The sequence below is a fragment of the Canis lupus genome, chromosome 7 (assembly GCF_011100685.1).
Source record: "Canis lupus familiaris isolate Mischka breed German Shepherd chromosome 7, alternate assembly UU_Cfam_GSD_1.0, whole genome shotgun sequence".
In the NCBI taxonomy this organism is placed as follows: domain Eukaryota; kingdom Metazoa; phylum Chordata; class Mammalia; order Carnivora; family Canidae; genus Canis; species Canis lupus.
The window spans coordinates 19,466,803-19,488,432 of record NC_049228.1 but is presented as its reverse complement, the minus strand read 5'-3'; the positions used below and the strand labels follow the sequence as shown (position 1 = coordinate 19,488,432).

The 21,630-nt window shown below is 36.0% G+C and overlaps 1 long non-coding RNA gene across 2 annotated transcripts in view; it reads left to right on the top strand.

Annotated features, from left to right (window-relative positions):
- LOC111096877 overlaps positions 1–20,241 on the top strand; it is a 51,276-nt gene extending 31,035 nt beyond the window's left edge. The window contains exons 3-4 of one of the 2 annotated variants that reach the window (XR_005361627.1): positions 19,883–20,007; positions 20,098–20,241. This is a non-coding gene — a long non-coding RNA (uncharacterized LOC111096877). Of the gene's footprint in view, positions 1–19,882 lie in introns of both variants that reach the window. The other variant, XR_005361626.1, reaches the window with a different exon arrangement.
- Positions 20,242–21,630: the final 1,389 nt, after the last annotated feature.

The window sequence follows — 21,630 nt, the reverse complement described above, 5'->3', positions numbered from 1 at the left end:
AAATGAATTTTAAAAAAGACAAAATAACAAGTTTCTGTGATGGATAAGTAACATCTAAAAATACGTTCGTGGTCATCATCAACATGAAAAGTCCTGGGCAGCCTGGGTGGCTAGGCAGTTTAGCATTGCCTTCAGCCCAGGGTGTGATCCTGGAGACCCAGGATTGAGTCCCACATTGGGCTTCCTGCATGGAGCCTGCTTCTCCTTCTGCCTGTGTCTTTGCCTCTCTCTCTCTCTCTCTGTGTCTCTCATGAATAAATCAATAAAATCTTTAAAAAAAAAAAAAAGAAAAGAAAAAGAAAAAGTCCTTTAATATGCATTTTAACCAAAATATCTAAAACTGCCAAATAATAGAAGTAGTAGTAGGATTAACAGTATTGGTACTAATAGTAGTGTTAATTGTCATAGTTACTATTTATTCTGAGTTTACCATGAATTTATCAGGCTAGTGCTTTATTGCTAATACTTACAATTACTGTCCAAGACAGATACTATGATCTCTGCTTTACAGAAAATACAGTTTAAGTTCAGAAAGGCTAAGTGAGCCATTCAAGATCACATAGAAAGCAATGGAGTGAAGACTCAACCCTGGCCTCTCTGGCTCTCTATTTTAGATCAATGTTGCTTGGACCCAGGGAACTTACTTGGTTCTGGTCCTGACGATATCATTTCTCTTTAGGCAACTCTCTGGCTGTTTTCATAGCTATAAAACAGTAATGCCCCATTTACATCCCATGTATTTCATGTTAGATTAAAGCAGAAAATTCACTTCAAAAATTATGTAAATTTTCTTCCAAGATTCTAGACTGGTATTTTTTTTAAAGATTTATTTATTTATTCATGATAGAGAGAGAGAGAGAGAGAGAGAGAGGCAGAGACACAGGAGGAGGGAGAAGCAGGCTCCATGCAGGGAGCCTGATGCAGGACTCAATCTGGGACTCCAGGATCATGCCCTGGGACAAAGGCAGGCGCCAAACCTCTAGACTGGTATTGAAGAACATGTTTATTAAGTAACAGAATGTCTAAGGAAAGGTATAAAAATGTTTCTTGAAAGAAAAAATGTTTTATAGAAAGTGGTATTATTATATAAAAATATCAAGCAATGTTTATGAGAAGCACCAACATGGTACTGCTTTTGTTAATCATTTCCTTAAGTTTTGGAATCTTACTTGGTTGTACTAATCCCCAGATAATGAGGAACATTGTCTAAAGAGAAACAACAGTTAAAATAGATATTAGATTCTATTTTCAGTGGGGTAAGTCACTGAGCCAGAAAGAAGGAAATTAGAAATGGAATGCAGCATAAGTTTATTATAATACAACATAAGGATTTATTAGCAACAAGGGTCATAATCAATTTAAAATAACAGCCACAGAGAGAGAGAGAGGCAGAAACATAGGCAGAGGGAGAGGCAGGCTCCCCATCGGGAGCCCAAGGCAGAACTCTATCTCAGGACCCCGTGATCACTACCTGAGCCAAAGGCAGACACTCAACCACTGAGCCACCCAGGTGCCCCTTAAATTTATGTAACTTATCCAGGTTTGCTGTTCTGATCCATGACTTTAGCAGATTTTAGACTAAGTAACATATCAATCTTATTGGAAATAAATTAACCAAACCTCTCACACACATATAAACTTAACAATATCTGAGAGTTTAGTCTGGGTAAGAGAAGTAGGTAAAAATACAATTCTATTTTAGGAAAAATGGAAAAAACAAGCACTAACAAATGTCTGTTCTCCTCTGTGTAAAAAGGACTATAAATTAAAAAGTTTACAAGAAGATACAGTTACAATCATAATAATTCTCTTAGGAAGTTTTGCCTTCCTCTCTTCAAAACCACTAGTGAATTGAAGGAATAATTGTTACCTTTTATCATGTCTACAACAAACAGTATGAAAATTAGACAAATAAAGCTACAATAATCATGAGAGTGTCATCTTCAAAGTAATACCTTATACATCAACAGAACAGAATAGAAAGCCCAGAATAGACCCACATAAATAGTCTCGACTAATCTTTGACAAAGGAGCAAAGGTTATATATAATATAATAGAGCAAAGAGAGATTCTTCAACAGATGGTGGTGGGACAGCTGGACATCCACATTCAGAAAAGTGGATCTAGATACAGACCTTACACTCTTCACAAAAATTAACTCAGAATGGATTATATCTAAATGTAAAACACAAAACTATAAAACTCCTAGAAAACAAGAGGAAGAAAAACCTAGATGACCTTGGGTATGGTGATACCTTTTCAGATGCAACACCAAAAATACAATCCATGAAAGAAATATTTAATAAGATGGACTTTATTAAAATTAAAAACTTCTGCTCTGTAATGGACAATATCAAGGAATCGAAGATAAACCACAGACGGGGATAATATATATGCAAAAGACACATCTGGTAAAAGACTCTTATCCAAAAGATGCAAAGAACTTTCAAAATTCAACAATAAGAGAAAAAACTAATTAAAAAATGGGCCAAACATCAGGGAAATAGAAGTGAAAACCACAATGAGATACCACCTCACACCAGTCAGAATGGCTAAAATGAACAAGGCAGGAAATGACAGATACTGGCAAGGATGCAGAGAAAGGGAAAACCTTATACACTGTTAATGGGAATGCAAGCTGGTGCAGCCACTCTAGAAAACAGCATGCAGTTTCCTCAAAAAGTTGAAAATAGAGTTACCCTATGACCTAACAATTGCACTACTGAGTATTTACCCCAAAGATTCAAATGTAGTGATCCAAAGGAGCACCTGTACCCCTATATTTATAGCAGGAATGTCCACAATAGCTAACTATGGAAAGAGCCCAGATATCCATCGACAGATGAAGAGATAAAGAAGATATGGTATAAATACATACAATGGGGGCAGCCCAGGTAGCTCAGCAGTTTAGTGACACCTTAAGCCTCAGCCCAGGGCCTGATCCTGGAGACCAGGTATTGAGTCCCATGTCGGGCTCCCTGCAGGGAGCCTGCTTCTCCCTCTTCCTGTGTCTCTGCCTCAGTCTCTCTCTCTATGTCTCTCATGGATAAATAAAATCTTTAAAATAAATAAATAAATACATATATACATACATTGGAATATTAGCCATCAAAAATGAAATCTTAAAAAAAAAAAATGAAATCTTGCCATTTACAACAACGTGGATGGAACTAGAAGGTATGCTAAATGAAATAAGTCAATCAGAGAAAGACAATTAGCATATGTTCTCACTTACATGTGGAATTTAAGAAACAAAACCGAGGATCATAGGGGAAGAGAGGAAAAAATAAAACAAGATGAAATCAGAGAGGGAGACAAACCATAATCACAGGAAACAAACAGGGTTGCTGGAGGGGAGACAGCTGGGGGGTTGAGGTAACTGGGTGATGAACATTAAGGAGGGGTCAGGATGTAATGAGCACTGGGTGTTATATAAGACTGATGAATCACTGACCTCTACCTCTGAAACCAATAGTACATTATATGTCAATTAATTTAATTTAAATTTTTAAAAATGGGCCAAAGACTTGACCTGAAACCTCACCAAAGGAGACATACATAATATGTACAATATGTAATTTGTGTATTTTTATATACATACAAAATATGTAACAATTTATTATATACATACACAAGCATATGAAAAGATGGGCCACATCATATGTCATCAGAACAACACAAATTAAAACAACAAACTATCAGTACACACTTATTAGAATGGCCAAAATCTGTAATACTATAACAATAGCACATGACGGTGAGGATGTGAACCAACAGGAATTCTCATACATTGTCAGTGGGGATGCAAAATGATACAGCCACTTTTGAAGATAATTTGGAAGTTTCTTACAAAACCAAACCATATTTTTACTGTATGATCCAGCATTCATGCTCCTTTGAATTAGTCCAAAAGAGCTGAAAACTTATGTCCATACAAAAACCTGCACACACGTGTACCTTATGAGCTTATAGTAACCCTATTCATAGTTGCCAAAACTTGGAAGTAATTAAGATGTCCTTCAGTAGTATATTCAGACAATGGGAGATTATTCGGTACTAAAAAGAAATGAGCTATCAAGCCATGGAAATTCATGAAGGAAACTTAAATGCATATTAGTAAGTGAAAGAAGCAATCTGAAAGGTTACATACCATATGATTCCTACTGTATGATAATATGAAAAAGACAAAACTATGAACACAGTAAAAAGTCAGTTGGTTGCCTGGGGTGGTAGTGGGGAAACGAATAGTGGGGAAAGATAAATAGGCAGAGCACAGAGGATTTTTAACAGAGTGAAAATACCCTGCGGGATCCCTGGGTGGCCCAGCAGTTGAGCACCTGCCTTCACCCCAGGGTGTGACCCTGGAGACCCTGGATCAAGTCCTGCATCGGGCACCCTGCATGGAGCCTGCTTCTCCTTCTGCCTGTGTCTCTGTCTCTCTCTCTCTGTGTCTCTCATGATTAAATAAATAACATCTTAAAAAAAAAATACCCTGTAGGGTATAATGATAGATAATGTTACATACATTTGTCCAAACCCATAGAATGTATATCACAGTGAATCCTAAGGTAAACTATAGACATTGAGTGATTATGATGTGTCATTGTAGATTCATCCTTGTTTAAAAAAGAAAAAGGAGAAAATAAAAGAAAAAGAAAAGAAAAAAGAAAGTAGCACCTTGGTGAATGATATTGATAATGAGGAGGCTATGCACATGTGTAGGCAGGGGGACATATGGGAAACCTCTACTTTCCTCTCAGTTTTGTTGTAAACCTAAAACTGCTCTAAAAATATTGTTTTAAAAAGAAAGCAAGTTTTCAGTTTGAAAAGGCAAAGTGCCAAGGAAGGTAAATGAAGAAAAACCCATACCTAAGTAATCAGACAAGCACTCCTTGATCTTCCCCTCTAAATCCGTAAGCTTTCCTGCCTCTGTGCCATCTTTTCCTTCTTCCAACATTGTAATGAAGGAGAATACAACCATTCCCGTCTCAAAAACTTATCTCTCACTTGTACCCTGGTCTGAGAACTCACATCTGTTTAAGGTCTTCCTCTATTTAGCCCCTTTCCCTCCAGCTGTATCGCTTCCATCAACAGGCAATTATGTTTTAGAATTCTTACCCTAAGGCAACAATAAAATCCTCCTATTACATGCATTCTATCTTAGATCCTCATTTCTCAGCTCTATTTGAGAATTTTCCTCTGTTGTCAACTTTTAAAAACAAGAGATAATACTTTTTCACCTATTTCTCAATCTTTCCAGTATTTTTTTAATTGTTTACTTATATTGCATCCAGTTCCTTTCTTCTCATTCACTTCTCACCCTACTTCTCTCTGGATTCCACCTCCAGAAGTCCACTGGCGCTGCTTTTGTTAAGGGAGGGTACCAGGGGCCAGATACAAATTCGATGGATTTGGTGTTCACCTTATGCAGCCTCTCATTAGAGCTTAACATAGTTGATCACTCTTAGCAACTTACATGCTCTTGCTTTTTTCCCCTTAACTCATTGGCTTTTACTTCTCAGTCTCTTTTGCTGATTCCTCCATTCTTACCAATGTCCCAGTCGACTTCTTCAGATTTTTCACTCTTCCTTCTGTCTTCCCTTTCTGTGCTCTCCATAGTTTTTCTCATAGTTCCCTTGGTGTAACTACTACAGATGTGTTGGCAATTTCCATATCTATAGTTCTGGTGCAGACAACACCTTTAAGCTCTACAGTTGTACATTCAATTTCTTCCCTGACACCTCAACTTACATATCTTACCAGCATTTGAAATTTAAAATGCTCAAGCCATGAAATAAAACTTGGTTCTCACAATTTACCCAGTTTCTCACACCAAAAAACCCTAGGAGTCCTAATTGGTTTCTTACTATATCAAATCAATCAGCAAACCCCATTGATTCTTTCTCTAAGGTATGCCTCTCATGAATGATGAGAGACATAAAGTGGGGTTTATGTGAAAAATATTTCCTGACTCCTCAAGGGGTTCTAGAATTGACATTCTGTCTTCTCTTGCATTTGATGTGTAGTTAATAAGCCATCTTATGAACATGAAGGAATATGGGTCTTAAACTGAAGCTTGACATTCAGGAAGGCAGAGGAAAGAAAGGGTTATATCAGGCCTTTAGTGACGTCACTAAACTGCTATCCTTAATGATGTCACTAAACTGCTGAAACAAACCAACAGTGAAGCTAACTTTACCTTTAGACTTTCTAATTATGTGAATCTCTTTTACTGACACATTTTTCTGCTACTTGCAACTGAGCTAAATATCACACCACATTTTATTGTATAAATAATGTCACTAACAACAGGCCTGCCTAATCTCTCAGTTGAAGTATTTTTTTCTCAGTGAAAGTTTCTCTTGTACAACTCTATTTAAGCCTATAGTCCATTGCTTTAATTATTAGTTTGCTCCCTCAGGAGACTGAACACCTAAAAGGAGAGGGGTTCATGTTATTTGCTGCTCTACAAGTTGAGCGTGTTCATAAACAGCCTACCATCCATCCCCAAAACACTTTTATAAAATCCAATTTCTCAACCTCAGTACTATAGAGCCAGATACATCTTCATCATAGAGGGCTATCCTGTGCAATGTATAATATTTAGCAGCATCCTTGGCCTGTATTTATTAGATGCCAGTAACATAACCCCCCTCCGTCATGTGTGACAAAAAAATGTGTCTAGGAATTGATAAATATTCCCTTGGAAGTAAAATTGTCCAATTGAGAACTACTGACCTAATATAGTGACTAAAAGTGTGCATTTTTTTTAAAGATTTTATTTATTTATTCATGAGAGACACAAAGAGAGAAAGAGCGAGAGAGGCAGAGACACAGTCAGAGGGAGAAGCAGGCTCCATGCAGAGAGCCCGATGTGGGACTCGATCCTGGGACTTGATCCTGGGACTCCAGGATCACGCCCCAGGCTGAAGGCAGGCACTAAACCCACTGAGCCACTCAGGGATCCCATGAATTTTTTTCTTTTAAGAGAAAACAAGACAGTATGAGCAGGGGGTAGGGGCAGGGGAAAAGAGAGAGAGAGATTCTTAAACAAGCTCCAGGTTCAGTATGGAGCCCAATGGAGGGCTTGATCCCACAACCCTGTGATCATAATCTGAGCTGAAATCAAGAGTTGGACACTTGGGATGCCTGGGTGGATCTGCCTTTGGCCCCGGGTGTGATCCCAGAGTTCCAGGATCGAGTCCCACATCGAGCTACGTGTGGGGAGCCTGCTTCTCTCTCTGCTTAGTCTCTGCCTTCTCTCTGTGTCTCTCATGAATAAATAAATTAATAAATAAAATCTTAAAACAAGAAAAAAGAAAGAAAAGAGTTGGACACTTAACCAACAGAGCCACTCAGGCATCCCAAGAGTACAAACTTTATTACAAACATCTTCTTGGGCTTTTAAACTAATGGCAAGTTATAGAAGCAATTCTTACAGGATCATATTATATCCATCCTTGAATATAGACAGAAAGGGCTAAAATTTCCACAAAGGGCAAAATATATTGGTTTCATGAAAACTATTGGTTTGGTATGTAATATAGGAGAGTGAGGGTAAACTCCACCTTTACCGGGTACAGGATATGATCTCACGCACCAAACCTGCTTTTCTCAAAAGCCAATCCCCCTCCAGAAACTTCCCATTCCAAAGGGATGGGTCACTTTCATCACTGAAAAAGGAAGGACCAAGAGGAGAACATTTCTTGTATGTAAGGAATATCATATGAGGCGCCTATAACAGAGCTTCGCACCAAACCTCTTTCATCACTTCCTTATTTCTTACATATACCCAGTCTAATCCCTAAATGGTTTCTCTCCATTTAGAGTGAGATCTTTCAAACTGTTACTAATTATAAACTTCTTCAGAAGCAAAGTGTTTACACTGAGAGTGAACGTGCAGGTACTTGAGCCCACACAACCTCCTTGGCCTCAGGGCAAGCACTTCTACCTGAACCGCCTTCTCTAATAGACAGGATGATGAAAACGGAAGCTGCAGAACTGAGTGAGCCAAGCCAAAAAACCTTGTTTGGATGATTAAGTGTTCTGTAATACACAAAGAATTCAGAAGAATGGTGCAAAGTGATTGCACCTCACCATGATCTGACATAATAATCCCTAACTTTATGTCCAAACATACTTTTATTTATACCAATCACTACTTGAATACATCATTTTGGTAAATGTGAAAACTAATTTCTGAAGGTGAAATTTGTAACTTATAATTACACATTTTGACTTTTCTTTTTCCTTATCTCTTAGATTGAAGCAAACAATTTTTACTTTTGAATCTAAATGAGTTTTATTCATATTGATTTTCATATATATTTATTTAAAAGTTTGCAAGACTTCAGTTGTAAGTCTTGATTCCAAGAACAAAGAAATTGATGAAATCCATTATAATTATATATAATGTTAATAATTAAGGTCATTGATGTAACTAAGAATGATAATATATGATATGGTTCATTTCCTCAGGTACTCCAGGAAATAATATAATTTTAACAATTGATCTAGCCATGGATGGAATGTCTATATTTCCTCTATTAGAAAAGAGATTTTTACATTAAAAAATTAAGTCATGACCATAAAATAATTCTTCTGGAACCTGGAATGGAAGAAGACTTTAATGGGTATTTTTATTATTTGCTTTGTAGATTATAATACTCTTTAGGGTTAGCTTGGGGATGGATGCCAAGTCTAAGATTGTGTGTGTATGTGTGTGTGTTTATTTTCCTAGATTTCTATGAATACTTTGAATAGTTAACAGAACCAAAATATTAACTGACATAATAATTTCTCACTATTCTGATTCCATAGCCTAATGCATGTGGAACCACTTGTCTCTATCTCTATATCCTAATAGCTATCCTATCTACTAAATTCCTATAATACACTAAGCATGCATATATTATGCCAATAAATTACCTTCCCCCCAAAAGAACTCTGAAAGAAAACTATTATTTCTATTTTAGGGATGAGGAAACTGAGTTTAGGGAATTCAGGAACTCACCCAAAGTCACACAGCTTGCAAGAAACAAATCATGTTCCTTCTATGAAGAAAAGCAATCACTACCTTATCCATCAAATAGGAGTCATAAGACAGAAGGGATCACCTGGGTCTTTCTGTTCCACTAAAAGAGGAGTCTTATTGAATATGTAGGTAACAGGCACAAAGCTGGAAGTGAAAGCTAGCAAAACTTCAAATGAATTTAGCAAGCTAAAAGAACAGATATCCCAAATCAGCAAGATGAAATTATTATAAGGATGGATGTAGTGGCCTAGACTTATCTTTAAAAAAAATCCATAAGGAATGGATGATGGGTTTGGGGAGAATTCTCTCTCAATAATCACTCAAGCAGCTTACAACTGTCACTTTGTCAAATATCTTAGGCCATTGGAGCCACATGGTGTTCATAGCATTCCCTTGATCTATTAACCTAGTAACCCTAGCAGAAATAAAACTGATTTGTTTAGCATGATTTGTTCTTTTGGAACTCATGCTGGATTCTCACTAGAAACTACATGACTCAAGTTTTCCTAAACTATCTATTTAATAATATATTCTAGAAAATTTTCCTAAGGATTGGTGTGAAGTTTACTAGTTAGAAATCCCTGAGCTCTATCATTTTCTTCTTTTGAAAAATATCAGAACAACTCTTCTTTGGACTTCTGCTATCTTTACGCAATTTTTCAAAGACAACTAACTGAGAGCTTTATGTTCATGTATCCAAGTACTTTCAGAAACCAAGTTACAATCTGGACCTGTAGTCCACAGTTTAAAGTTAATGGTTATAGGTTACGAAAGGAAAAAGATGTTTTCTTTCTGTCACCTAATTTTGGTTCCCCATCTCTGCCTAATTATTATTATTCTGAAAGGAAGGGAGGGAGAGAGGGAGTAAGGGAGAGAAAGAGGGGGGAGAAGGGAAGGAAAATGAAAGAAAAAAGAATGAGAAGGAGGAGAAGGAGAAAGGGAGTCAAGGAATAAAAAAAGAAAAAAAATTTTTTTGTTTAACCTCATTTTGCAATTCTCCATTGATTATAAACTTTAAGATACCATAAACCAAGTCTCCCAAGCTTCACATTATTCATAGATTTCTCAACCAGTTCTTTCTTGTCATAATTAAACCAGAGAAAGAGTTTCTCTTACCACTTCCATTTAAAACTTTAAATTTTCAAAAGAACAGGTCAAGAATTTTTATAAATTAATCATAAGGACAGAAGATATCAGATTAGTGGAAATCACATATAAATACTATATCTTGGGATCCCTGGGTGGCGTAGCGGTTTAGCGCCTGCCTTTGGCCCAGGGCGCGATCCTGGAGACCCAGGATCGAATCCCACGTCGGGCTCCTGGTGTATGGAGCCTGCTTCTCCCTCTGCCTGTGTCTCTGCCTCTCTCTCTCTCACTGTGTGCCTATCATAAGTAAATAAAAAAAAATTTAAAAAAAATACTATATCTTGTTTATATACAACACTACATAGCAGTGAAAGTGCTTAATGCAATGAATCTGTTTCAAAATCATCTTAAAAATAGCTAACTTACTCAACTAGTTTTTTTATTTCTAAGAACACAGGCCCAGAGCCAAGAAACTAAGAAGTTCTGGTGCTAACAGGAAAGTTAGAAAAGCTATTCAGAGAGAAAACATTTGTGAGTAGGTGGTACAAACTTTCCCTTAAAATGTATCTGGTTTTGTTTGTACTTATAGTGAAGTATTTTCCCATCTTGTCACAAGATTATTTTAGAGCATCTGTTTAAAGGCAACATTGATTTTAACACATCATCTGAGAGTCTCATATTTGGTGTATGAATGTACCAGAATAGTTGGCCATTTAAAAATATAGTCATGGGGTGCCTGACTGGCTCACCCAGTACAGCATGTGAATCTTGAGCGTGGGGTCATAGATTCAAGTCCCATATTGGGTATAGAGATTGCTTAAAAATAAAAAAAATAAAAAATCTGAAAATACAGTCAATGTGTATTTAAAACCTGAAATGCAACATAAAGGTACTGTTTGGAAAAATATAGTAGTATTTCTTCTTTTCTGTGTAGCCACTCTAATTTCTTCGGTTCTTCCTTGTCCTCAGCCACATCTCCCATTCTCTATTATCATATCCTGTCAATTCTCATTTTAATAAGTGCTTCTAAATTCCATTTCCAGTCTTCTTTTCTCACCCAAGATTTAGGTCTCTAAAACCAATCTCCTCCTCACTCCACTCTTTCAATAAGCAAGAAACAAGGAAGAAAAGTCCTACTGTTTCTAAACCTGGAAAGATTTCCTGTGCTGTACCTTCTGGCCCACTACCATACATTTAGTCCTCTCATAACCTGTCACAAAGATAATAAAAATAGCCTTTCATTGGTCTCATGCTAAGCAGATTTTTCCCACTCTTGTCTCATATCCACACTGCTGTATCTAATAACTTTCTGATTTTAATCCTCATTGGATCTACGTTGCCTTCAAAACAAAACTGTTACTCATTGGCATTGGAATTCACAGTTGGTCCCCCTTGATATCCTGAGCCTCATATAACCCCCCTCTATGCTCCTACCCCTGGATAAACCATGAATACAACCTCACCTGAATATGCCATGCTCTTTCACTTTTGATTATTCATTTTACTGGGCCTGGAAATTTGTTCTTCTTCTCTTCTCTACATATATCTTCTGGTTCTTCAAGCCCACTGCAAGTATCACTTCCTGTATGATTTGATTTTCTTACTCAGAAAGAATAAACCTCTACTTCCCTTTGCCTGGAGCACTCTTTATAGAACTTATAGAATATTAATTTCAATATGGTTAGAAAAGCACTATGATAGAGATAGATAAGTCACATAGTGTGGCAAGAAGAAAGGAAAAATCAACTCTTGATCTTTTCACTTCTGTAGACTGTGAGTTCACTGAAGGCAGCCACTTGGTTTTACTTGTTATCCATTCAGTTAGACTTTAATGAGAAACAATGAGTGTTCAGTATACTTTTCTTTAACAGTTTCTCTCTTAAAAAAAGTTAATTATTAACCTTTATCAATGTTTTAACATTGAATTTCATGTACTTGTATTTTCCTTCAATTGTCTAATGTGTTCAAGCCTAGTCTTCCCAATAGGAAGACAGTAAATCCCTAGAGGTGAGGCATTCAAAAGATTCATAGCCTGAACTAAACAATAATCTTACACTAAATAAACTACCTTTAACCTCAAAGTTAGTTTCCTGAATTAAAGTTTTTATCATTTATGCATAAAAATACCAAAACTTGATGTAATCTTTTACGTGGTTATTGCTCAGTCTACTCGGAATGTGATTTGAATATGTTAATAATTTGGGGAATTTTTTCCAAGATGATACATAAGGCAGATGAATATCACAGAGTTGACACAACAAATTGAAATAGATCTCATTTAAAGTTACAGTGGAATTTATAAGTTATATGGCTTTCATTAGTTATGCGATAATTAAGAATAAAGCAGAAAAGGCAGCCAGTAATCTTTACCATTTTAGAGTTTCCAATGGTATCATAATTTATACCAATATTAACAATCTGAATAAAATCCTAGCATACTGTATATGGTTCTTATTCATTTTTTTAATAATGTAAAGCTAGGCAAATTCTCTTCTTTATGAACTTTAAGATTTTAATCTTTTTTTAAAAATCTTTTTTAAAATCACTGAAAATACTTTAAAATGATGCCTGAGTAGGATTGGGGGCCTTTCAGTTTCCTTGATATAAGTTTATGAGAAATATTGTTTTCAATAACTAGAATTTTTTATTTAACTTTGGCTGAAAACAAACTTACCAGTTTCCATGCCATCTAACATTTCTAACTAGAGTCATTTGTAATTTCAAGTGTCTGATTATATAATTACATTGTCTAATATCTAAAAATAAGGTTTTGATCCATTGTAAGAAAAACATTCCAAACTATAAGAAAAAAATATGTGCAAAGTTGTTCATTACCATCATGATATATACTACAAGGTTTCATAGGGCTTCAATTTCTAAAAGTAAATCTAATAAAGACTGAATCTAATATTACAGAGTTTGAATGAGTATAGCAAAGTAAAAAAAAATGCTGGTGTGAATTAAATTTTTAAAAGCAGAATATAAAGGTGTTTGTTTATTATGATTACAAACATGTTTAAAAAATTATCTAGAGGTGGATTGCTGGGAAACCATAAGGAAGAAATTCCAAAATGTCAGTGATGGTTGTGTTTAATTTATAGATTTGGGGAGATATTTTTTCTCCCTTTCTTTATTTCCCAAGGTCTATAAGGTTGTTTCATGATTATTTTAAACTTCTAATTTAAAATAATATTTGCAATAATATGTATTCAGTAAACTATTCTAGCAAGAAATCTACTTGAAACCTAAATTTGCCAATTAGTTTATTACTTTTAAATACTTAAAGTGATCTAAAATTGTGTTATGTGTGCAGTATTTATAAAGATACAGATACTGTCAACTCACACAGGTTTTTATTTTATTGGGAAAAAAAAAGTAGACCATCATCATGCCTATTCTGCTTGTTCTCACATTTCCCATTCTACTTGTTCTTCATTTTTAATGTATTTTCTTAAGTTCATCTTCAATTCATCACAGATATAGATGGGTGGATGGATCAAGACCTGGCAAATGGAAAGGATCCAGCTTACCTCTAGAATCTTCTCAATGCATGGCTATACTGATTATTTAAAAAAAATCATCTTTAAAGGGCAGTTAGATGTGTTTCACAGTGTCAAACATTTAAATTCATTTTCCTCCAAGCAGATCTATTAAATGACTTTTATTGTCCTTATTTTATATATAAGAAAACCAAGTTTTCTTGGTTCACAACATTTAGTAGGTAACTCACATGAAGCTTCTGACTTTGGTAAGTTGCTGTGTGTGTTTTTAATGGTAGCTGTTGTCCTCTGTTCTACAGATCCTCATTCTATCTTCTCTATATAAGTCCCCTGGTTTTCTGCCAAGGTTTAGCTGCAGAAAATGAGGGAAATACTCTACTTAAACAGAATGTCAACCAGTCATCCTGTTTTCTACCTCAACTTCACCCCCCACTTTCACAGGTACCTAGGGCGAGTAACTTCCAAGCCTATCAGGATCTACAGTGGGAAAAAAAAAAAAAAGATTTCTTCCTGAATCTCTCATTATTTGTTTCAGATTCAGATTTCTTAAGTCTACTAAGTTACCAGATATTTCAATATTTTAGTTTTTAAAATACTGAGCTCCTGCTGCTGGTCCTTCTTCTCCTTTTTTTCTCTCTCAATATTTTATTTAGAAATATAGTATACATACCTAAAAGCAAATAAAACATATATATACATCTAGGGTAGGCAATACAATGGTCCCCAAAGACATTCATGTCCTAATCACCAATACCTTTAAATATATGCTCTTAAATGGAAAAAATATAGATCTGATTAATAATCATGAGGGATGCCTGGGTGGCTCAGTCAGCTACATGTCCAACTGTTGGTTTCAGCTCAGGTCATGAGATGGAGCCCCTAGTCCAGCCCCGTGCTGAGCATGCAGGCTACTTGAGACTCTCCCTTCTTCCTCTGCCCCTCTCCCCACCCTTTGCTCATATACGCTCTCTCTAAAAAAAAAAGGGGGGGGTGCCTACGTATCTCAGTTGGTTAAGCATCTGACTCTTGATTTCATCTCGGTCATGATATCTCAGATTGAGTCCCAGGTTGGGCTCTGCACTCAGTGTGGGGTCTGCTTAAGATTCTCTCTCCCTCTCCCTCTGTCCTTCCGCTCCTGCTTCCTCTTTCTCTTTCTCTGAAAAGAAGCTTGATATGGATTACCTAATTGGCCCAATATATCCACAAGGGTTATTACAGGTGGTCACAGAGAGGATATGACTGACCATTGACCTGTGAGAAGGATTCCAGAAATCAGAGGCTCCTCACTCTCTCACCTGTCCTTGGAATGTGCATCCTGCTTACCTTCCCACTTCCAGTAGCTGCCCCAAGGACAGCTTTGAGATAGTGATTTGGTATTGAGACCATCTGGATGACATATATGAGTGAACCCAGTTAAAGTCTGTATGTAAACATTAAAGATTCAATGGGCAGGCACAGAGATCTACTTGTCTTGTGGCCACCAAAGTCAAGACTTGTATATAAGTTCCCATGCTTATTAAAACTTTCACCTACCAATCTGAAATGCCCTGCTTCTTTCCTTGGTCTTTCCCTGCTTTCTGATTATGGGGGCCAATTTCAGATAATAGTCAGGAAGCTACTTAGGAGGTTGTGAACCAAAAAGGTAGTTAAAGGGAAAAAGGAACATCACAATGATGTTATGTGAGAAGCTGCTGCTGCTTTGAAAATGGAGTAAAAGACTAGGAGCTGAGGAATGCCAGTGGCCTCTAGAGGCTGGAAAGGGGGAGGAAACAAATCTCCCCCTGGAGCCTCCAAAAAGTAACATAGTGCTGTTGAGTCCTTAATTTTTGCTTAGTGAGACCTATGTTGGACTTCTAACCCATAGAACTATAAGAAAATATGCGGGTTTTTTTTTCTTATGGTTTAATTAATTTATTTAAAGAGCACATGCAAGCGTGGAGGAGAGTAGACGGAGAAGGAGTGAGATAATCTGAAGCATACTGTTGAAAGTGAAGCCCAACACAGGGATCATAGAGGGGCTTGATCTCATGGTCCTGCGATTATGACCCTGAGATCATGACCTGAACCAAAATCAAGAAATCCAGAGTCTGATGCTTTAACTGACTGAGCCACCTATGTGCTTCATATATTTGTGTTGTTTTAAATCACTATGTTGTTAAAGTAGCATTAGTAAACAAGCATAGCATAATATAAAAAATAATTAAAAGTTAATATCCATGTAACCATCATCAAAAAAATAAAACATCACGAGCCCCTTAGCAGCAACTGTCCCTTTTTCTCTGCCATCTGTCCTTTTCTCCAATATATTCCCTTTGTACTAACTTTCTTGATATTTATGTTATACTATGCCTTGTTTTTCTTTATATTTTTACAACCTATGAATGCATACAAAAATATAGTTTAGTTTTGCCTGATATTTTTCATATAATAAAGATGTATGCGTTGTGTATTCCTTTAGTTCAATGTTATTTCTATATGATCCCACAACCTTGAGATCCTGACTCTAATAAACCAACTGTAAAGGTTAATTGGTGGATACTCTGGAAAGTATGAATATGAACTGGGTATTAGATATTATTAAGGAATTTATTAATATTACTAGATATGATCATCACAAAGGATTCAGTTTAAAAAATAAAAGGGTCTTTAGGGGCGCCTGGGGCGCCTGGGTGGCTCAGTCAGTTGGGTGTCTGACTCTTGATTTTATCTCAGGTTATGATCTCAAGGTTGTGGGGTCAGGCCCCACATGGAGCCTGCTTGCAATTCTCTTTATCCCTCTCCCTCTGCCCTTTTCCCCATTCTCTCTCTCTCTCTCTCTCTCAAAAAGAAGGTCTTTATGAGGGCACTTGGCTGACTCGATTAGAGGAGCATGCAATTCTTGATCTCGGGGTTGTGAGTTTGAACCCCACACTGGGTGTAGAGATTACATAAATAAATAAATATTTTTTAAAATTAAAAAATAAAAGACACATCCACACAAAAAGATCTTGATCATTAAGGATACATATTGAAATATTTATAAGTAACACAACATAATGTCTATGGTTAGCTATAAAATACTATCTATTCCAGCACAAAGAAAATAAAGGCGTGGGACAGATGAAGGCAGATTGTCAAATTGTTAATTGCTGGAGCTAAATGATCTGTATTAAGGAATTCACCAATCTATTTCTATATGATTGAAAATTTTGTGCATGATTTAAGAGACCTATAATAAAATGCTTTTTAAAATCTAGCATTAATCAATAACTCTAATCTCTTACCAGAAAATAACTTGTGAGATTCTATTAGTTTCTAATTAATGCGATAAAAGATCACCACAAATTTACCACTTAGAACAACACAAACCTATTATCTTACAGTTTTGAGATCAGAAGTCCTAAAATCAAGAAGTCTGCACATCATCAAGGATGTGTTCCCTTTGGAGGCTCTAGAAAAGAACTCATTGCCTTATTTCTTATAGTTTCTGGAGACCACCTGCATTCCTTTGTTTATGGTCTCTCTCCATCTTCAAAGATCTACCCATCTCTCTCTCTCTGTCACTTTCTCTTTCTCTCTCTCTCTCTCCCCGTCTTTTTATCTCCCTTCTCTCTCTCCTCTCTCATCTCCTTTTATGACTAAGAACTTCCTGCCTCCTCTTCTAACCATTGTGATTATATTGGGCCCATCCAAATAATCCAAGATAAGCTTCCTGTCTCAAGATCCTTAACTTAGTCACATCTGTGAAGTCCATTTTGCCATGTAAGATATCATATTCTCAAGTTTAGAGAATTAGGATGTGGACATCTTTGAGAGGCCATTATTTGGCCTAGCATAGGAACTTGTGTACTACAGTTGATTTATTTTAATTCTACATATTTTTCAACACCCAGAAAAGAGAGAGGGAAGAAGATACACAATTGAGGTGAAAGAAGTTCAGAGTTAAGGGGAAAATTGCCTTTCTTCATCATATATTTTATTTAGGCATTTATAATTTGTGTTTAAGGATGTATTTCACAATTTGGTTTCCTTCTAGATTTAACATCTATAAAAGGCTGTAGCTAAAAACAGAAATACATATAGAAAAATTTTTAAAGAAAATGAAAATTATCCATAATTTTATTATAATTTATAATCATAATTTATTCTATAATTTTTATTAGGATTTTTGTTATAAACATAACAAACTTAGGAGAATTAATTTTTAGCCTTTTATTTTCACTTTTTTTTAATGGTGAGATTATAGGGGTGCTTGGGTGGCTCAGTCAGTTAAGCATCTGCCTTTTTGGCTCAGGTCATGATCTCAATCAAGGTCCTGGGATCAAGTTCCATGGAGGGCTCCCTGCTCAGCAGGGAGACAGCTTCTCGCTCTGCCTCTCCCTCACCCCTGTTTATGTTCTCTCTCTCTTTCAAGTAAATAAATAAAATATTTTTAAAAAATTAAAAATAAATAGTGAGAGTATATATTATATAAATATTTGGATCTTTTTGTCCTTACATAATTCTATGTAATGAACATTTACTTCTGCCATGGAATATTTTCAAAAATGTCATTAATAGTTTTCTGTTATTCTATTGTTGGGATATGACATAACTTATAAAGCCATCTACCTATTTTGAATGTATTTATTGTCTTAGAAGTGATTGTTGAAATAGCATTATTGATTCAAGAAATATAAACTTTTTTTTAATACAAACATTTTTTAACGGTCTTTAAGTATAGCAAGAAATTGCCCTTTTGAAATCTTTGGGCTTTTCTGATTATAATTTTAAAACAGACCCAGAAGGTAACCAGTTATTGCCTATTATTTTCTTAAAATTCAGTTATATTAGCAGCCATCTAACTTGTTTTGTGTATTCTACTTCCCACATTTTTATTTATTTTTCTCTCTCCCTTTCATCCCCCAAGCATATTCATAAACATCAACATAACTAGTATGAGGATAAATGACAAATAGTCTTCTTAGATAATCAAGACTTACTCTTTCTTACCTCTTGTAATGGATAAAAGGGATTTAGAACAATGAATAGATGGATCAGTTCATTAATCATTATTATAATATAATCAAATGTTAAAAGGCTTGGGTAAAGGTACTAAATCCAGAAAAAAAATAAAAAGAAACTTTTATGAAATTAAACATGTTATTTTTATCTTTTAGCAATGATCTTTATTTTTGCTTTCCTAGATTTCTTTTTGACCTCACTCTGTCTATATAACAAATACTCAAATACATATTCAGAATTAGTCCTAAGGAATTTATAGTGGTCAAAGATTTCAGACTTGCAATACCATAAAAATCTAAGGATTACTAAGAAAGGTAGCATAGGCCAGTGACGAGAGCTAGGATTTCTGAGTCAGAAGTTGAATTTATTACTAAGAGCTGAATGACCTCAAAGGAATCATTTTAAGTCCACAGTGTTAGAATTTGTCAATTTATAAAATGGGGATAATAGAGGATAGATATATCTAACATGAATATAATGATAACATTATAATTTATTTCAATTATATTCACATGTATTTACTGAGTGGCCTTTCATATCTAGATATGAAAGCATTATTCTAGAGATGCCGAGGTGGCTCAGTGGTTGAGCGTCTGCCTTCGGCTCAGGGAGTGGTCCCGGAGTTCCAGGATTGAGTTCCACATCATGTTCCCTTTGAGGAGCCTGCTTCTCCCTCTGCCTCTCTCTCTCTCTGTCTCTCATGAATAAATGAAATATTTTTTAAAAAAGAAAAAGAAAGCACTATTCTAGATACAATAACAAAGTTTGCATGGTCCTAACTTCATGGAATTCGTAAGAGTCTAATAACAATTATGACTCAAAAAAAGAATGATGAATGTTACAAAAGGAACTATCAGGGCTGCTGTGTAAGCTGTAGAGCAAGGGAATTAAATGATGGAGGGACTCTCCTGGCTAAGGCCAGAGAAAGGGAATAACAAAAAGAACTAGTATCTTTATGAGTTGATAATCTGGCTGCTTACCGGAATAAAAACAGAAAGCAGAACATAATTTATTGACTTTCAGATTGTTTAAGAAGATTAGCTGCCAACATTTAAGAACTTCAAGGTTATAGAAAAAATAAAGAAATTTCCAGATTTCTTTTAAAATGAGAGAATCTAACACATGACCAGCAACCAGCTGAACCAAGGAGCATCTACTTTCATTTATGTACACTCCAATTTCTCATAGATACCACCTTCCGTACTGTTTTACAGCTGACCTATTTTACTTTACATTAATCTGCCTCTGCCTATATTTGGGTTTTCAATATCTGATCTAGAAAGAAGACTGTACACTGAAGAACAGAAGTAAATCCTGTGTACTTGGAGCACCGGGACAAAAAGGAATCAGACTGGGAGCCTGAAGCTGCAGTGGATAAATTTGTGCCAGACTGGAGCAGGCCTGGTATGGTCAATGCATAAAACTGAAGAGTCCTGGGGGCCTGGGTAGCTTATCCGGTTAAGCACTGGACGTCAGCTCAGGTTCTGATTCCAGGGTCCTATGATGGAGCCCCATATGAAGCCCCCACATCCAGCCCCCCACAGAACCCTGCACAGAGGTCCCTGCTCAGCGAGAAGTCGGCTTGTCCCTCTCCCTCTGCCCCTTTCCCTACTGGTGTGCACGCGTGTGTAATAGCTCACTCTCTCTCTCTCTCTCTCCTTCTCAAATAAATAAATAAAATCTTTCTTAAAAACCCTGGAGTCTTGAGCAGGGAAATTACATGCTCATACTGGAGTTTTTTAAAAAGTTCTCTGGATGCAGAGCGAAAAAGGGATGTAAAAGTGCCTTGAAAGTTGAAGACTAGAAAGTATCAATTTGGATTATTTTTGTCAAGTTTCAGATGAAAATCAAGGATGAATTTCAAATTTTGTGCAGACTGGTTCTAGTCTGATTTAAAAAAAAAAAAAAGTCATGACTCCTTAGCTTTTTCTAAAGACAATAAAATAAAAGTTAGTCATACCTTGAAAAAAAAAAAAAAACATTACCAAAATTATCCTAACATGAAGGGGAAAAAAAACTTGCATAAAAAGTGAAAAACCAGATGATAAAACCTGAGTGATAAAAGAAAACTTTCCCGTACGTTACAGAAAAGTCTTCCCCTTACTCAATACAGTACATCCTAGTATTATTCAAATAAACTTAAACTCATACAGACACACTGAAAAAGTTATAACTCAGAATGACCCATGGGGCTTATTTCCTGTTAGAACTCTATCCCTTATTCTGTTCTAAAATTTTATTTGAATACATTTCAGCAATGATTCATTTTGTCAGTCTGCCAGAAATCTTTCCTACTGAGCGAGTGGCATGTACTTCACGTACTTTAGCAGGAACACAATTGAGAGTTTACTCAGAATGCTTCCAAATATCTTACTTGCCAATTAAAAAATAAGTCATACTATTTTTTTTATTGGTAATATCCCTCTCTGAGACTAAATATCATATGACAAACAGTGAAAATTAAAACAGCAGGGGAGCTTATCTAGGGATGACCTTGACCTACATTTTGGGGATCAAGTCTCCTTCAGTGAGGCCCACTGCCTGGAATCTATGCATAACCTGTGTCTGGTGTTCAGCATAAGCCACCACCTTCCAAATCCATCCTGTGCCAGTGGGTACCATGGCATGTCTGATAGTATGACACACACTCCTTTTCTTGGTAATTTTGTGCCCTAATATATTAGCAAGATTTCACTCAAGACCATTATTTCATTATTATATTCTCACCTACTCCTTCATCCTCATCTCCACCTGAGGCTTAAGTTAGAAGTCTATGAATTGCTGAAGTAAAGCAATAATGATAATAGCTAAAATTTATTGAGTCATTGTGTATCTGAGAATGTTCTGGGTGTTCTGTACTATCAATTCATTTAATCCTCACAACCCCCCATCAGATAGGTAGGGAAGTTATCCTTTTTACAAAGAAGGAAACTGGGTTATATATGGTAAAGTCATAGCTTGAACCTTTGCTATTAACCACCACACTCTAGCTCTAGAGCTCATACTTTCAACCTCTTTTTTACATTC